Source organism: Lissotriton helveticus, chromosome 7, assembly GCF_964261635.1.
Source record: "Lissotriton helveticus chromosome 7, aLisHel1.1, whole genome shotgun sequence".
Taxonomy (NCBI): Eukaryota; Metazoa; Chordata; class Amphibia; order Caudata; family Salamandridae; genus Lissotriton; species Lissotriton helveticus.
In genome coordinates, this window is record NC_136068.1 from 1433948307 (window position 1) to 1433967427 (window position 19121).

Below are 19121 nucleotides of genomic sequence, written 5' to 3' on the forward strand. Positions count from 1 at the left end.
GGAAAACACTGTCCGGCTTTCTTCAGGACCAAAAGGATGAAAAGCTACTGCAGAAGTGGAGACTTGTGTAAAAATAGTGTGAATGTGTAAAAAAGTATTGATTATGTCCATATTTTACTTTACATATTAGAGCGGGGCCTCATAGTCCCGAGCGGTTGCCGGGTGAGGTGAGGCTATCTCCCACAAAAAGCTGGGTGAGTATCTCATTCTACAAACAACTTAAATCAAAAAGATTGAATACAATGAAAAGTTAAATATACTTGTTGTTCAGCGGAGTAGATTTCTTCTTCGTTGGTGTTTTTCTGTACAGTTTCTTTATGATCACGGGGGTTTTATACAAGCAACTATATATATTTTGTATTTGTGTATTGTCTTTTCCTTCTCTCCTTCTACAGAAAAGGATTACTTGTTCATCTCCACCAGTATACATTGGGACTCCAAGTTCCTGGAAGGATGACATGAACTTTATGAATACACATTCACACTATTTTTACACAGGTCTCCACTTCTGCAGTAGCTTTTCATCCTTTTGGTCCTGAAGAAAGCCGGACAGTGTTTTCCGTTTGGCTGAAACATGTTGACCTTTCTGCACAGCGCCATTGTTTAGTTATATTTTCAAACTATTAGGCGTCATTTTAACCTTGACACTCGGACAATTTTGATTAAACTTGTTTTTTTGTCCTAGTAGTCATTTTTAATTCTCACTCACATTTCCACACTTCAGCACTGCACTCTATCAGCACCATTTGAGAAACACCTTGGGCAGAGTTCACCTTTGGTATCCATCTCCGCACCATCATTTGATGGAGTGGGCGTTGTTTGGATCCACCACCCAATCCCACATGATGATGCTCCGCCAGAAGGGTGGGCTGATGGGAGATTCTCAGCCAGGTGTTATCCTTTTGGTTGCTGTATGATTTCCGGTGTTCTCTAACATCCAGTACAGGACACACTTATATATTTTCATTTGACCGGACATCTCTTCTTTTGTTGTTGTTACTGGGAGGAGGGAGACACGGCCGGCCGGCAGTCACAGGGCTCTATCAGAGAACCGGACCGGACTTCAACCAAGTCGGGCGGAATGTGTCCTAAGAACGCCGGCGCGACTTCTCCCAAGGGCCCGAAGACTCGCGCAGCAGCGGCGGCAGCACCCTCGGCAACTACACCTTCGGTGGCTGGTCTTCAGGTAGTTCCGTCAACAGCATCTCCAGATGGCCAGCCTGTTTGGGGTGATGTGTTTGCGGCAACGGCAGTTGTGGTCGAAATTATTGCCGGCGAGGCCGTTGTGGGGACCGCTGGATACCCCACAAAGCATAACCAGGTAACCATCCCCGGGATATTTAAGAAGAGGCCGGCGGGCAAAACTAAGGTGCAACACACAGAGCAGGGGGCGGATGTAACATCCCATACAGAAGTGACACTGCTCCTTTTAACATTCCCAACGTTGCTAGTGCTCCCGGTTTGCTAAATGTGGTGCCCAGTTCCTTGAAGACTACTGATTTTGTACAGCCTCCCATCTTTTGATCACCAACCCGAACTGTGTTGGGGGAGCAAGTCGGAGTGAGCAGGCAAATACAATAACCGAAAAACGCAGCTCTGTTTCAAGGGGTAAAAGGGGGCATTTTGGATACTCCCCCATTCTATCAGGTCTTCTAGCTGTGCCCACCTCTGTTGACTTGTTTCCGGGGGAGATGGTGACCGGCGGAATCATACTGGCAAAGCAGGCACTGAGGTTGACTCTGGGGACTCATGTGGAAAGTTCTATTCTTTGTCGGATGCATCTATTACCTCAGAGGCTGATAGTGTGGAAGGGGACTGGGCTGACGATAGGAGCCTAGCCAGTTCTGTTCCCTTTGAGGAAAAGGATAGTAGCTAATTGATGTCAGTAGACAGTTGCACGGTTTGAAAGGTACAGGGTCCAGTGCCGGAGTGGGCATTAAGTAGTGATGGATATTCCGTCCTACATCTCACTACTTTGCCACAATCTGAACGTTCCAATTATAGCAGAGGGGCTTCAGACCCCAATTTGGGAGGAACTTCCAATGACATTACCCTCACTACTATCTATCAGGCTATCATGTCGCACTGGGATGAGACAAAGGCAGAAAGACTCCGGATCCAAGGTGCAGTCAGGAAACTACAGAACACGGTGCGGCGTGTTGCCAAGTCCTGTACTGAGCTGTCAGTAAGGATTGGAGAAGCTAAGGGCAGAATTTCGTCTATAGAGGATGACTTGGTCCTACAGAAAGCTGATGTCTCTTCCCTTCACTCGACTTGTGATGACATAAACTGGAAATTAGCTGATATTGATAACAGGTCACGCAGGAATAATCTACGCATATTGGGTATCTCCGAAGGGCTAGAGGGGAAATACATTCATCAGTTTGTTATTGACCTTTGTATTGAGGCTTTTCCTGAATTGACTGAGTGGAAGTGGGAGTTTGAGCAGCAAAGGGCTCATAGATTTCTGTTTCAGTTGAGGGGTGGACCAAGTGGGACAGCGCTAAACCTAGGGCAATAATGATTTGCTTGAATAATTTTTTACTGCGTGAGTGTTTATATGATTTAGCGCGCCCAGATCGTAAGAGGAGAGCAAAAGGTTGTGATTTCTTTGTCCACCCAGATTACTGCCAGGTAACTGTACAACAAAGGTGGCACTTGCACCAACTGATCTCACTGTTTCAGGCGAAGGGGGCACAAGCCTTCTTACTTAATCCCGCTAAGCTTAAGGTCATTCATTAAGAAAAAACACTTTTCTTTACTTCAGAGATAGCCGCAAAGGATTTTTGGCAACACTCCAGCGGGTAGTAGATATCCTTGAAGTTTATAATGCTTCTTCTACTCCATTTTTTTCTCTTTTGTCTTTAAACTGGAAAGGCGGGGGGCACTTAATCCCCTCTCTCCATCACCAATAGAGACTTTTCAGTCCCACTGCTCCAGTCGGGTGGGTGTGGGGGTTAGTGGGAGGGGTCGGGGTGAGAAGAGGGAGGGTGGTGCAGGGAGGTGTGGGGGGCAAGGAATACTGAGTGGGGATGGAGCTTTTCAAAGTGAGTAAGGTTTGGTTGAATAAATGCATTTCAGCATCACTATGTCTTTTTGAGTCTATGGTTTTAAGTAACGTATCATATTATGGCTGGGGGTTGAGATTCCCGGGCTTTGATCTTGTAGCTACGATAAAATACTTTTTTAATAATGGGTAAGCTTGCTATATGCTCTTACAACATTTGTGGCTTAAACAGTAGAAAAAAAAGAGGGATCATTGCTCATAATACTTAAAACAATAAGGGTAGATCTCCTTTGTGTTCAGTAAACATATATTGCTTGGAACAATAGGGCATGGTTAAAAGACCTGAGCTTAGAACTTGTCAGTTGTACACGGCAAGGATCAACCACAAGAGGGGTCGCTATCTTGAAAAAATATGGATGGGGGAGTGTAAGCTTGTTAAGGTGGACCTACATGGTCGGTGGGTGATTGCTGAGCTGAGGATAGATGGTCTTGTTGTTACTATCTGTTCACTGTATGGTCCCAACTCTGATGATCCTGACATCTTGAATGACTGTACCAATGAGCTGGCTAACTGGCCATCTACAATAATCCTCTGTGGGGACTTTAATTTTCGTACGGCTGGGGATGTTGACATAAGGGGTAATTTTCAGTACGAGGGCAAAAAGTGTAAAGTCTTCAAAGCTACCTGGGGTCTCTTGATCGATTTTGGATTAGTAGATGTCTGGTGGCTGAGAGGACTGGGCGCTCCAGGAAATACTTTTTATTCGGCCCCTCACCAAAAGCACGTACGACTGGACTATTTTTATGTCTCTACATAAATGTCAACCAATGCTAGGTTTGATATCCACCGAAAATATTTTCGGCCCATAATCCGATTACTGTATAATTAGAAGTAGAAGTGAGGTATAACTCTGCATGAAAACCTTGGACATTCGAGCGTCAGCTTTTAGTAGATCCTGGTTATCGCGAGCAAATGTCTAAGTGGATGGTAGAGTTTTTTTTGTTTAATTGTGGCTCTGCTTCAGTGTGCTCAGTATGGGATGCCTTTAAAGCAGGAGTGCTTGGAGAGACCCTTAGTTATTCCATCAATAAACAATGCAGATTAAGGGCAGAATATGCAGATGAGCTGAACAAACTTTGGCTTCTAGAAATCAACTTTATGCTAGCCGTCACTGCTGGTCGGGATTGTGAACAAATCTTGAATGACATTGCTGTCCACAAAAAAGGAGGGTGTACCAAAATTTTGTGACTAAGCTAGCTGCCCTAATTGCAGTACATCACTCGGATCTTCATGAGGTGGGGGAGAACTCGGGTCGGCTCCTGGCTAAAAGGCTTAGGCAGAGAGAGGTAGCAAGTAGGATTAACTCTATTCAGGATGAGCAGGGGTAACTCCACGAAAACCCGGCAAAAGTGCTGGAGATTTTTAGTAAATTGTATAGCCATTTGTATACCAGCGATGACACTACAGCAGTAGCAGGGAAAGTAGCAGAGCTCTGGGGGGATAGGGAATTCCCTAAAGTATCTATTGAACAAAAAGATGAGCTAGATGCTGATATCACCTATGAAGAACTTGAGGCAGCAATATCATCGCTTGCTGTCGGTAAAGTGGTGGGACCAGATGGGATTCCCCTAGAATTTTTTAGAACCTTCTTCCTGGCTCTGAAAGAACAAATGCTGGTGACTGTTCTGTGCGCACATCCCCGTTGTCTTGAAGGAAGTCTACTATCATGGTATTTCTAAAAAAAGATAAATCCCCCCTTTTACTATCCTCTTACAGACCAATCTTGTTAATCAACGCCGACAGCAACAATTTTGGCTAGGCGCCTTTCCAGAATGATCTCAACTTAAGTATCACAATAACAGCACGGGTTTATCCCCGGTCGTGATACTGCGGATCAGGTTCGGGGGGTGATAGCGTTGATGAATTGGGAAGAAGCCACAAAGACTACAATTGAAATAACCCTGTTGGATGGCGAGAAGCCATTCGACAGGGTGTCTTGGCCATATTTGTGGAAGGTGCTCCATTTGAAGGGGTTTGGACCGGTTATGCTGCAAGCATTGAAGTCCTTGTATCAGGTCCCCACTGCTTGCATTCGTCTAACGGGTAGAGAGTCGGGACCCTTTACAATCAGCCGTGGTACACGACATGGTTGCCCCTGCTCCCCCTTATGGTTTGCCCTATGTATTGACTTTTTTGTCTAAATTAAATTGCTCTACTGATAATAAACCAGTTAAAGTACGTGATATAGAATAAAGAGCTCTGGCTTATGTGGATGACATCGTTGTTGTCACTACTGACTTGGTTTCCGCAGTGCCAATAATTGAAGACCTGTTATCAAAGTTTGGGCTCTTTTCAGGTTACAAGTTAAATTTTGAGCATACTTCCAGGGGGGAGTTACTCAATAAAATCTTGTTCTCACATGATCTTGGGTTCGCCAATTTTCTGTCCTCCCCAAATGTGGAGTTTGATTACACCTTTATTGGTAGGGGACTAGGATCTATAATAGATTTTATAATTGCACCAAATCATTATGCAAATGTAATCGCAAACTATAAAATACATTCATGTACTGAGTGGTCACCTGCCCTTGAGTATCAACATTTGTCTGTCCACTGTTGTTGAAATACATTAAAAAAAACAATTGCCATGGACTAAAAACATCTCCCTTGCACGTTTAAATGGATATACTTTACGTTGGTCCAGTCATAACCCTGCTGAAATGAACAAGCAAATTATAACAACGGCTTATGATTTAATTTTAACATGTTTGGGGTATACTACTTCCCATGATAATACTCTTTGGGCGTTTTCTGAAATCACTTGGATTATCCAAAACCTGTTAAAAGTGGAAACAAAGGGTATACGATCCCGTAAAAACGGATGGTTCGATTCCCATTGTACAAAAACATACACACGACTTAAAGAGGCTTTACATTGGGCCGTGAGAGATCAGGAGGAAATCCGAGAATGTAGAAGGAAATTCACTTTAGCCAGAAAAAACAGAAAGAAAAAGTTAAAAGATCTAGCTTGGAATGCCCTCTATGAAGCATCTCTGAGCAAAGATAGCTCATTATTCTGGAGGGCTGTGAATGCTCTGTTCCTTACCAAGTCTGATGTTGCGATATTAGCAGTTGCGATTGACGAGAAAACTTGGATAGATTTTTTTCTCAAATGTGTAGAAATCACAGGATAGAGCAGATAGTACCTTGGCCACTGCGATTAGTCAGGGGGGAGACCCTTTAACTTTTATGCCAATTGAACTCCATTTTAACCACGGAGAGGTTACTAGGGCGATTAATGCAAGTAAGGGTGGCAAGGCCCCCGGTCCTGACGGGGTTCCTATTGACCTATTTAAATTAACACCTTCACTATGGTCCCTCCTAATACCACATGTTCTTCAAGATTGCTGCAAGAAGTGTTTTATTGGTGGACTTGAAGGTCGATCAAGTTTTGGTCTAGTTGCTAAGACAATTATTTTCAAGGGCTACTTCTAAGGTGAGGTATGGAATGAAAGGGAAGTGTACTGCGTACTTTAAAGTGGAGAGGGGAGTGAGACAAGGCTGTGTCTTGGTGCCGTTCCTGTTCACTTTATATACAAACTCTTTGGAACAGGAACTGGCAGGAAATGCTAGAGACCCGCAATACGTGAACAAACGCCCAATCGTCTAGCTTCTCTACTCAGACGACGCAGTACTCATGGCCCGCATGCAGCTTGGCCTGCAGAAAGCGCTTGCTTCGTACTCTAGTTTCATGGATGACCTGGGGCTAAAATAAAATTCCCCCAAAACTTTTAATATGACCTGTGGGCGGGGGAACAAAAAATGCAGTAGTCTCCCCTTGGGTGATAGCAGGGTTGTGTCCACTAACATCTTCACATACCTTGGTGTTGTGTTTGAGCAACCTGGTTCATGGGGGCCGGCTGTCAAGTCAAGAAGCCTTCTTTTTATGAAGTCGACTTCAGCCATGGTAAATTTCTCGAGGAAATTGGGCAAAAGACCTCTGGGTATCTTCCTAAAGATATATCAAGCAAAATGCATGAGCAATGTGACATTTGGGGCAGGAGTTTGGGTTTTTTAAGATGTATGTTCTATACAATGTGTGGAAAACACTTTTTAAAGGTATATTTTAGCAGTACCTGTCAGTTCCCCAGTTTTTAACTGTCATAGCGATTTAGGTATTCCCTATATTACAGATGTGATTAAAGTACAACCGGTGTTTCTTTGGCACCGTGTTTGAACCTCCAGTTTAAGTGGCCTAAATAGAATATATTATACTTCTCCAGAGTCAATGAGTTCTATACCAAGGATAAACTTTTTTTATTCTTATTTTTATTTATTTTTTATTTTGACCAGCAGACATACATGGTACAAGTTCGTATTAGCAAATAACACAATGTGGTAAGTACATTCTTAAATCAAATGCGTATTGTCCATGTTATGTTATGTTAAGTGTAGCTTATAAAGCGCACTGACACCGAAGCTTCCTGGCGCTGGTAGACAGAACAGAGTTAGGGGGAGGCATGAGTAACAGAGTCTAGATGAGGGTGGGGAAAAGGTGAGTTTTTAAAATTTTTCTGAAATTCAGAAGGGAAGAGCAGGGATGTTCAGCATTTCTAAACACACATAACGGTATACTTTATCAACAATTACATAATATCGCACTCGAGCGCCTCCCTCACTCATCCCTGCTCGGTATACTGACAGCACCGCAGACAATAGCATGTATGTGCTGCCCCCCTCTAGCAGTGCTGGATCTAATCCTCTTACGTATATTATGATTATTCAGGGTTGGTCTGTAAGTAGGACGTCAGCGGTTCCCAAAAATCTCTGGGTCTAGACGTCATTGGTAATTCCTCAGCATAGTTCTCCAGAGTCCTTCTACAGTACGTCATATCGGTTATCCAGTCTTTTTGTCTGGGCGGTCTCTTGGCACCCCATTTTATCGCTACTCTGCGCTTCGCCAGGAGCAGTGCCACCGCCGGGAACTTCTTCTGTCTAGCTTGCTTAAGTTTCTTAATCCCCAAAAGGCATACCTGTGGTGTGTTCTGGATATGCTCTTTCAGCATAGTTTGTAGTGCTTCTGTAACTGTGCGCCAGTAATGTTGTAGGTTCGGACAGGACCACGCCACATGTAGGAAGTCTGCACCAAGTGCACCGCATCGAGCACAGGAGTCACTATCTCTCAGCCCCAATCTATACACTTTTGTGGGTGTGTAGTACGCCTGGTGTAAGAATTTGAAATGGAGTATGCGGAGATTACAGTTTGAATTGCGCGCAACTATACTGCCAGTCCTGTTCAGCCAGCGGCGCTCCCAGTAGTCTTTCCCACCTACATTTTGGTTGTGCATTGTGTGTAGCTTGTTCATGTTGTGCCGTGGTGTAAAGCCTTGTTACCAAGTGCGTGTGTGTCGGGGCCACTAGGAGCGCCTGTAGCGTCGCCAATTGCTCCGGTTCATTTGGAAATGTGGGGTACAGTGCCTTCAATGCCGCTTGTAATCACAAATATGCGAAGTTTTTCATAGGGGTCTGGTGTGCGCACAGGGCAGGGTCAGACCAGCGGAGAAACGTAGCGTGTGGAAACGCCTGGCCCATGGTGACAAAGCCCATTTCTTCCAATAGGGTCTGCATTCTTGGTTCTTGCGTCACTGAGAGCTTAGGGTGTTTAACCGTTGGGAGGGCTCTTGCGTAGATTGGGGTTTTATTAGCCCTTTGTGCCAATGTATGCCACGCCCTTGAGGTATTGTTTGCAGTGTTGATTCTATCTGATGGTGTGTATGCAATGGGGTTAGCAAGCAGTGTCAGTAGCGGCTTTGGTGAGATGCTATCATGTTCTACTGCAACGTGGGGTATAAATGCATGCGGCCTCGTCCAGTAGTGCGCATGTTGAGCTTGTGCACAAATATAATACAATTGTAGATCTGGCGCCTCGAAACCTCCCAGGCGATATGGCTGGGTTAGGATTTTCCATCTTACTCTCGCCTGCTTGCCCGCCCAGGTCAATCTCTGACGTATAGAGCGTAGTTTTTGAAAAAATGCATTCGACAGCCATATTGGTACATTCCAAAATAAATAGAGAAACCTGGGTAATATGATCATCTTTTGAAGGGCTATTCTGTCAGCCATAGAAAGAGGTAATTTTATCCATCTCTCCACCTGCCCTTCCAGTTTGGTCACTGCCGTCCCGTAGTTTTCTCTAAGGACTAATTCCGGATCTCTGTGAACCCATATCCCCAGATATCTGACTGGGTCAGTACTCCACTTAAGGGGTAGTCTAATTCCGTCTTCTCAGTTATCACAGTAAGCGGGATAATTACCGATATGTTCCAATTAATGGTGAGACCGGCGTAGGGCTCATATTGTACATATCCCCTTATTAGCTGGTTGAGGTGTCTATCCGGGTGCGTGTTGTATAGTACCATGTCATCAGCATATAATGAGATGTTGATCGGTCTAAGAGTAAATTGTAGGGGCGTGGCGGAGTGTCTCTGCCTAATTTTGCAGGCCAGGGGTTCAAGTATTAAGGTGAATAACATAGGCGATAAGGGGCACCCTTGTCTTGTGCCTCTGGTGATTGATATTGGATCCGATGTCAGGCCATTTATACGCACTCTTGCTTTGGGCTCTGTGTACAAGAGTGAGATCCATTGCAGGAAGGGTTCCGGGAATCCCATTTTGCGCAATGTGACATTCATAAACCTCCACTCCACTGAATCAAATGCCTTTGCGGCGTCCAACAAGGCCGCCGCCGCCGGCACCTCGGGATCTAGCTGGTGAAAAAGTGAGAAGACTGTGCGTAGATTTTGAGCAGTAGATCTCGTTGGCATGAAGCCAGCCTGATCCGGAAGCACCAGATTACAAAGCAGTGGCTGCATTCTATTGCTATTACTTTCGATAGGATCTTTGTGTCCATGTTAATTAGGGATAGGGGTCTATAAGAGTCACATTTCTGGGGATCTTTACCTGGCTTTGGCAGTGCCACCAGCAAGGCCTCCGTTAGCGTGTCCGGCAGTGCACCCTCTTCATATGCTTCCACCAGCATTTCAACGAAGTGAGTATTTCACGGTATGCCTTATAAAATTCTCCTGGGAGACCATCTAGGCCCGGGGCTTTGTTGTTAGGTAATGAATTGAAAGCCTCAGTCAGTTCGTCTTTGGACACTGGGAGGCATAGTTATTCGCGATGTGCGTCTGAAAGCTAAGCTAGGGCTGTGTCATCTAGATACTGCCATATATCATGATCCGAAGGCACTTCTCGGGTCGTGTATAAATGTGTATAAAAGTCAGTGAAGTTGTTCAATATAGTCAGCGTATCATTACAGGCTCGTCCGCCTCCGTCCTCAACTCTGTAATGTGTGCCTGTGTGTGTATGGGCCTAATTTTGAAGGACAGTGCTCTCCCTGGCCGTCCCCCCTCACCGTAAGACCATGCTACATGTCTGCGGGATATATATTTCACTTCATCCGCAGCAAACTCGTCATATTTGTCTATTTGTTTACGTATCTCTGCCACAGTAGAGTCAGATGGGTCCGCTACAAATCTGCTTTCCAGCACCTTAATATCTTTTTCGATTTTCTCTAATTGCCCTTGAATATCTTTCAATATACCCGCATGCGCACTAATACAATGACCCCTGATGGTTACCTTAAATGCTTCCCATAGAGTACGGGTGCTTGTGACCAAACCGGCATTTGTCTCATAGAAGCTCTCAATGGCCTCCCTCAGTCCCTCCCGAAACACTTGGTCCAGCAGAGCCGTGGGTCTCAGCCTCCATGTAAACTGTCTAGGCGTGTGTGCTGGCATTTCCTGCGTGAGCACAACCGGGGCATGATCTGATAGTGTCCTGGGCATATGTGTCACCTCTACGGTCCAGGTGCAAACGTCTTGCGTCACTAACCAGTAGTTTAGTCTGGACCACGTAAGGTGTGTGGACGAATAGCATGTGCCTTCCAGTTTACCAGGATGTCTCTGTCGCCATATATCTAACATATTCCACTCGGCCATCCCCTCAAGTGATACCTTGACCGAGCGTTTGCCATATCTCCCTTGACCGGTGGATCTATCTAGTGCGGAGTCTAAGCAGGTGTTGAAATCACCACCCCCAGATTATCGTGCCAGGTTGTGTGTCTCTCAATGCCGACCACAGTCTGTCATAGAAGTCGGGGTCTACAACAATTGCGAACAGGGTTTTTTGGTTGAGGGAAATACCGGGCGCACAGCTCACAGGTCATGCGCAGGAGATATGGTGTAGGACAGGAGGTGCATGCAGGTGAGAGGCAAGTCCCTAAAACCTCTCAGAAGTGTGTTAGGGGACACACCGTATACAATATAAACAAAACCTACTGCACACTACATATAAAGTATAAGCACAAGAGATGTCTCAATGGACATAAAAGTTCAAGTTTTCATGGACGAAGAAGGGGAACACCAGTGTTTCGGCTCCTCTTTTATTGTTCATACATAGCCAGCCGACACGTGTTTCGTCGCAAGAAAAAACACTATTTCCGCGACTCCTCAGGGCTGTAGGTAATGAATGTAGAACCACAGGTCGCAGTGCCGGTGATAATTCCAACCCGGCTCCGCTCGAGACCGGGTTGCGTCTTTGTACGATTATGTATTTCGTAGTTCCGAAGTGGTGCTTTCCAGCGAGTATGTGGAGATGCTTCAATCAGTAGTTTCGCTTATTTAAGAAGTATTCAAGGTGAGTTGCTTGGGGTTATGTCCTTGTCCACGTTTGTGAAGCGCGGGCAGTGTGTAGACTTCTGCGCACCCGGAACCGAATACTGAAACACTCGCACTGTCGGCGTTCTCTCCCCGCACTACGGGGACATATCCCTCAGAAGTCTACACACTGCCCGCACTTCACAAACGTGGACAAGGACATAACCCCAAGCAACTCACCTTGAATACTTCTTAAATAAGTGAAACTACTGATTGAAGCATCTCCACATACTCGCTGGAGAGCACCACTTCGGAACTACAAAATACATAATCGTACGAAGACGCAACCCGGTCTCGAGCGGAGCCGGGTCGGAATTATCACCGGCACTGCGACCTGTGGTTCTACATTCATTACCTACAGCCCTGAGGAGTCGCGGAAATAGTGTTTTTTCTTGCGACGAAACACGTGTCGGCTGGCAATGTATGAACAATAAAAGAGGAGCCGAAACACTGCTGTTCCCCTTCTTCGTCCATGAAAACTTTAACTTTTATGTCCATTGAGACATCTCTTGTGCTTATACTTTATATTTAGTGTGCAGTAGGTTTTGTTTATATAGAAGTCGAGGTTGTCAGTGTTTGGACCGTACACATTCACTATCGTCAAGACTGAGCCTCCAAAGTTGCCCTGCAGTATCGCAAATCGCCCCTGATCGTCACATACCGACTTAAGGTGTGTAAAAGGGACCGCCCAATTCACCCATATCAAAACCCCCCTGGCATAGGACGAATAAGAGGATGTCAGTCGGTATGAGGCCCATCGTTTTCCAATGTTGTGTTCACGTCTGTCTGTGAGGTGTGTCTCTTGTAGACAGGCTATATCAATTCCGTGTCTGTTTAGGTATGCAATCAGCTGACCTATTTTCCGTGGGTTAAGAAGCCCACGCACATTCCAGGTGAGGAGCTTGAGCGGTCTATAAACGTTAGGTGGAACCCCCATGGCGTGTGCATGTGTTCAGCATCAGTGTCTCATGCGTGTTTGTTTTAAAACTATCAGCGCCAAATGTGTCATCTGTTAATCTGCTAGTCAGAGTTTTCTGTTCCCCCCCTACCTCCCCCACCACTCCACCGCCTCAAATCCAGTGAAGCCATCGCCTAACTTATATTGCAATACAATCCCCATTCAACCTCAGAAAAACAACATTAAAAAAAAGAAAGACAATGTCAAGGTTATGCGATTCACGCGAGGGGGTCAGAGCTGCCTACTCGTTTCTTGCAACTAATCGTTGCATGAGTCTGATCCCTTCGCGAGATAGTTACCCCACCACCCGCATTCCGTGAGCTTGTTCAACTATGGAACTTAATACACAATTTAAAGAACTGCAGTACAGTGTCAAGGCTAGATCCCTTGAATCGACCATCATTATGCGGGTTACATAAAATATCTGAACAAGTGTCCACTTATCTGGGCAAGGCATTCGCCATGATCAGGAGGTCTAGGTGCTCATTATGTGCCATAGCCAGGATAGCCATCATGTGTTAAACGTACCCCACCTCTTTTTTAACGTCTTAGTTTTAATCATACATTAGTTATTCCACGTCCGACATGGTCGGTTGTTCTCTATGTTCGCTTCTCGTGATCTTCTCCGCACACCACCTCTTCCTTTCTGTTTCAAGAACTTCTGCACCTCCGAAGCGTCATTAAAGATTTTAGCTTTGCCCTCAACTGTGATCTTGAGACTCGCGGGGTATAGCATTGCATAGGGTATTTGGAGCTCTCGTAGTTTCTGCTTTGCGTCCATAAATTTTTTGCACGCCTCTTGCACCGTCGAGGTAAAGTCTGGATATAGTGAAATGGTCATGCCTTCGTGGGTTAGCGGGCCTAGTTCCCTTGCTTTCCGTAATGCGGCGTCACGGTCCCTGTAGTTTAGTAACTTTGCTATTATAGGCCACGGTCTGGAGCCCTCGGGCAGTCGCGGGCCAATGTCCTATGCGCTCTCTCCACTATGAATACTTCTGAGAAGGTATCACGTCCCAGCAAAGAAATGAGCAGTATTGTTCCATGGGGCCCGTGTTTGTGGTCTCCGCAACTCCCATCAGAAGTATGTTACTCCTCCTAGACCTTGCCTCCAAATCCTCTGCCTTGGCCGCCAGTGCCTCTAGCTGTTTCCCTATCTCGGTTTGTTTGGAGTCCATCCGTAGCTGAGAGTCTTCAGCCTCGGAGATCCGTCTTTCGGCCATGTCTAGACGCTCCGTATGTTTATCCAGGCGTTCTAACATCCTGTCGACTCGGTATGTTAGGGAATCTATCTTCCCATCTATATTCGTAAGTGAAGTCTGTATTGTCCGGAACATTGTTTGCACTGCGTCATTCGTGGGAGCCCCCTCTGTCGATGATGTGGACGTTAGGGGGACCTGTGTCTCCGCGCCGCCATCAAGTTGTTTTTTGGCCTGTTCAAATGTTATCTTGGGCTGGTTACGATCTGGCTTCCCCATTATCTGTCCTATTGAAGGTGTAGTCCACCAATGGAGAGGATCAAAAGTAGCTCAGCGATCGCCCGGCTGCGTGTTGGCCGCGGGCAAGATGGCGTCCCCGGTCTGCCGGAGGACTCAACACTAGTAATGGCGACGCCGCTCCGACCTCGCAATATCAACTATGAGGCACACTAAGCAGGTGCACTCCACTAGATTCAATTCAGCAGTGGTCTGCTTACCCGGTGTCCCAGCAGCGCCAGTCCCATCCGCCGCCGCCGCGCCGCCGCCAGTTTGCAATTGCGCCTGCAGCTCTCCACGCAGCCTTGCATTAGTATTCCGTGGGTCACTCTCTTCAGGCCTGGGTCCTCATAGTTTGATTCTGATTTGCCAGCTTACTCGAGGTCCAGTCTGCACTCCCAGTCGCAGCGCGGCCCCCCTGAGGCCTCAGCGGGTGTCTAAGGCAGCACTAGTGCAACTGGGGGCTTCACTCCTGCTCGCCAACGCACGTATGCCTGCCTTACGGTCAGTCGGCATGCCTCACCAGGCCCGGTTTTCCGTTACTGGCACTGCCGGTTCTCGTTTCCACCTGCTCCGCAAGTCTGGTCTCCTCTGGGTCCGAGGCTCTGGGCATCAGCCACGGCTCGTTTCTGCCTCGCTCTGGGCAACGCCGGGGCGGCTGGGGTCTCACCTTTCGGCGCGGCTGCCTCGCCCCTCCCGCGCCGCGGGTCGTCTCTGCACGCAAGGCCGCTGCTTCAGGCCCGCAACCACGTCACCAGGCCTCCAAGAGTGCTCCAGGAATCGTCGGCGCTCCGGGGCCGCGGTCGATGTTTTCGGCGTTTCCGCCTCCCCGCAGCAGTTACGGCAGTATCTCGCTCACGGCAGCACGGTTTTAGTGGGTTTGAAGGATGTAGATGTAGGATTATGTAGGGCTCAGGCGAGGAGCTCGCTCAAGCGGCGGCCATCTCGTCTCGTGGCTAGCTCCGCCCCCCAAGGATAAACTTATAACATTTTGCATGTACCATCTTGAGTCGCTTAGAATGGCCGCTGAGATGAATAAATGTATGGTAGTCCAACATCAAATGACCTTGATTACTTATGAAATCCAATCATACCTTTTATGTTGTACTGTGGGATCCGACAGATTTCTTTTAACACGTTTTAGGTTTGGCATCTGTCATCGTCTAATTAGCTACCCAAAGATGAATGATTGGTCAAGCAATCTCAGCCCCTGCCCTTGCGACAACATTTCCCCTCAATCCACCATCCACGCGATTTTATTTAGTAAATACTATGATAAGGAAAGATCAAGGTGGATTATGCCCCTATTAAAGAGGGGAGATGGAGGCAATGTCGTCCTGCCTTTTTAGGTCTCCGCTGTCGAAAGCAGCGTGCATGTGCTGCCCTCCGCACCCGAGAGCTTCTAGGAATCGATACAGATTCTGAAGCTCTAGGAGGCAGAGTTGAAGCCCCCCATCTTTTCAGTTGGATAGCGTCAGCTTCCATGCAAAACGCTGGCTTTTGATTGTAAAGGAGGCTTCTTAGTCCCTCCTTGTTGCCGCCTTGTCTCCTTTTGGCCACGCCCACCAGGATTTGATCTTTTACCGGCTGCGTGACACTCTCCCCTTTATTTGTCCCCACACACTTTTTTCTTCTCACTCGGACTCACAAGCGCTGCAAGGGCGGGCTTCAGGGCCCGCTTGGCTTGCTAGCCTGACTGCACAGTGCCTGGCTTCAGCTGTAGGAGATGTGTGGGGTATTTGTGGGGTGTGTGCAGCATGGAGAGCCTGCCGCCCTGACCAGCAGCATAACCTGAGCAGCAGCGTCCACAGGGGCAGGGACTGACAAGCGCCGCGAGGGCAGGTTTTAAGGCCTGCTTCTGAGCACATTGCGTGGTGTGTTTTCCTGAGTTAATAAACGTGAATTAGAAACGTACTGCAGATAGAAATGTGTGTTTTCATTACTGTAAAGCTTACTGCTGGATAAAGTGTCCCAAAAGCAATGGGGGGGTGGCAACAATTGTGCAGAGGGGAGAGACCGTGTGAAGGCATTTGCCTCGCAGCCTTGCTAAAATACAGGGGTCGCATGGACAAAGCGACAGATGCGGACAATAAACCGCATTTATAATTTTTTTTTGTTAGTCAAACCTAGCAAAAACAAGGCCCATTTGGAGTGAAAGTGCTTTATGTAGAAGACCTAAAACAGTTGTAACCCAGTAGCAAGCGAAAAAGGGCATAATAGACTCTTGGGTTAATTTCATGGGGTATGATAAGAATTCTAACTTGTGTTAAAGGGCGGTCAAACCAATATATGCCTTGTTTACTGTATTTCAGAGCGCAGCGCCCGCTTCAGGCACACTGCGCTCCGTGTATTTACTTATTTTCCTTGAGGACTTGTGGCTGCGCGTGGGTGAGGTTGGGCGAGTGTTGCTTGTTAGTACTGATGTGTGCTTTACCACTCTGATGTGTGCTGTATCCTGTCTCTGACTTGTGCTTTACCCCTCGGCGTGTGCCCTAACATCCTGATTTGTGCTTTGCTCCTCTGGTTGGAGCCATCCCTTCCGATATGTATCCAGCTCATCTGATCTGTGATTTGCCTCTGTGGCTTGTAGTTTTCCACCCTGACGTTTGCTTTACCCGTGTGACTTGTGTTTTATTATTCTAGTTTCTCCTTCACTCCTTAATGCCTGTTTTTTTCCAATCTGTTTGTCCTTTTCCTCCACCATTTCTTCTTTACCTATCCATTGCTTTAACCCTCTTACTGTGCTTTAACCTCTGAATGTGTTTTACCCCTCTGATTCGAGTCTCGGCGTCAGCTCAACATCCTGTTATTCTCGACAAATCACTTAGGGCCATATGTATCAACAAACTATTTTGCATTTCCTAAATAGCGATTTTCAAGGAATCGCTATTTAGGAATTGCAAAATGGTATGTATGAAAAAAATTGCTATTTTTTAGCGATTCCTTAATCTTCCTTATTTGTGAATTCGCATTTTGCGAATTCGCAATTAAGGAATAATTTCCAATGCATTCCTATAGGCCAGGAGGCCATAGGAATGATTGCGAAATAATTCTCAAATTGCGAATTCGCAATTTGCTAATCGCAATTTGAGAATTATTTCAAGGGTGCAGGGGTGTCTCAAAGACACCCTGCTGCACCCCTGAAATGTACATGTGTATGCATATGGCGCACATACATGCCCTATGGGCATGTGTGTGCATCACATGCCACCTTAAAAAATGCCAAAATATGCATTTTTTGAAGAATTCGCAAGTTACCATCAACTAAAAGTTGGTGGTAATTTGCGAATTCTTAACCATAATTCGCTAGCCAAAAATGCTACATACATAGCATTTAAGGAATCGCAAAATTGTGATTCCCTAAATGCTATGGCAAAATAAGGAATCGCACAACTTTGCAATTCCTTATTTTGGGAATGTTTCATACATCCCAAAACATGCAAAACGGCAGTTTGCGAGTCGCAAAGGCCGAAATTCTGCGAATTTCGGCCTTTGCGATTCAAAAACGGCTTGATACATATGGCCCTATCTCCCTTTATTTGTACTCAATTCCTTTGATTTCCTCCTACATCCCATCTCCCCCCTCCCCGGGTGCACCATCCTCGGGATATGTACCGGATCCTACTTTGGTGTGTACTCCAGGCACCTTTGCCCCAATTTGATAAACTGCGTGTGCTATTTAGGGAGTTTAGCGCCTCTTGCTGGGTGGGGGCGTCCTTTGTGCCGTGGTAATCTCACCTCCGCAAAAAATGAAGTTGACTTGGTGTAATGCAGGCGCGCAACACCCATTGGGCTCACCGGGCTTCAGCCCCCCCCCCCCCCCCCCCGTCGTATTCTCCAGCCCGGGCTAATTTGACGCGCACTGAAAGGATAAAAGAAGGCTGCGCATCGGAGCCGAGAATGTGATTTTTATGATGCTTTATGAGGCCCAGCAGCCCGAGCCAGCCAGCCTCTGAACAGTTTCAGTTAACCTCTTGTTTTCCTTTACTGGCCCCGAGGTGATATCATTGCCTGAAGGCAGGGATTTCACCTAAGCACTTGATGTGTTCAGCATGGGGTGGGGGTGGGAGCGGGAAGATGCACACAGCAGGGGGAAAGGGCTGGCCAGTGCAGGTGACGCTTTTCCTTTGTATAGGAATTCCTGCTGGCGTCAAACCCCAGGGTTTGCTGTCTGTGCACTTGCATGGATGTGTATTCCATACAAGTGCACAGACAGCAAACCCTGGGCTATGACGCCAGCAGGAATTAATTTACAAAGTAAAAGCATCACCTGCACTGCCATCCCTTTGCCCCTGCTGTCTGTGCACTTGTATGGAATTCACATCCAAGGCCCTGCTCACCAGTTAAATGGTGAACAGGGCCATGGATCTTTCTTTGTTTGCATCCATGGGCACCAACGACACAGAAGCAGAGGAGGCCCTGGCAAGGAGAAAGCAGGAAACATTTGACACACACCTATCTACACTGTGAGATCTTCGGGAGGGGCTGGATGCCAGGACGCAGTGCTGCTGATCAGCCCAACTCAACTGAATAGTATCAGAAGAGCAGGCAGCCGTTTTTATGTAAGTTTCAGTAACTTTAATAAATTCTTCAGCACAGCATTACCTACTGCCTGCATATCTAGGTTACTCTAAGGGAATGTTGTTTTTGACTTACATACATGGAAACGTCAGAGGAGAGTCCCCTCCGAATATGCACATGTAGTGTAAGTTTGTAGTGTTCATTTTTTGGGGTGCTATGTGGGTAACTTTAGGGTTCAGGGTGGGTGTGGGTTTTAGGGTGTCAGCGAGTAATTTTAGGGTTCAGGGTGGGTTAGGATTGGGGTGCCTGGGGGTAATTTTAGGGTTCTGAGTGGGTATGGGTTTTAGGGTGCCAGGGGTAATTTTAGGGTTCAGGGTAGTAATGGGATTGGGTGTGCCAGGGGGTAATTTTAGGGTTCAGGACGGGTATGAGCTTTGGGGGCCAGA

At 46.7% G+C, this 19121-nt stretch overlaps 1 protein-coding gene across 2 annotated transcripts in view; it reads left to right on the forward strand.

Annotated features, from left to right (window-relative positions):
• Nucleotides 1-19121, forward strand: part of LOC144770336 (cytosolic phospholipase A2 gamma-like) — a 902397-nt gene that overhangs the window by 706689 nt on the left and 176587 nt on the right. The gene's annotated exons all lie outside the window — the stretch shown is intronic.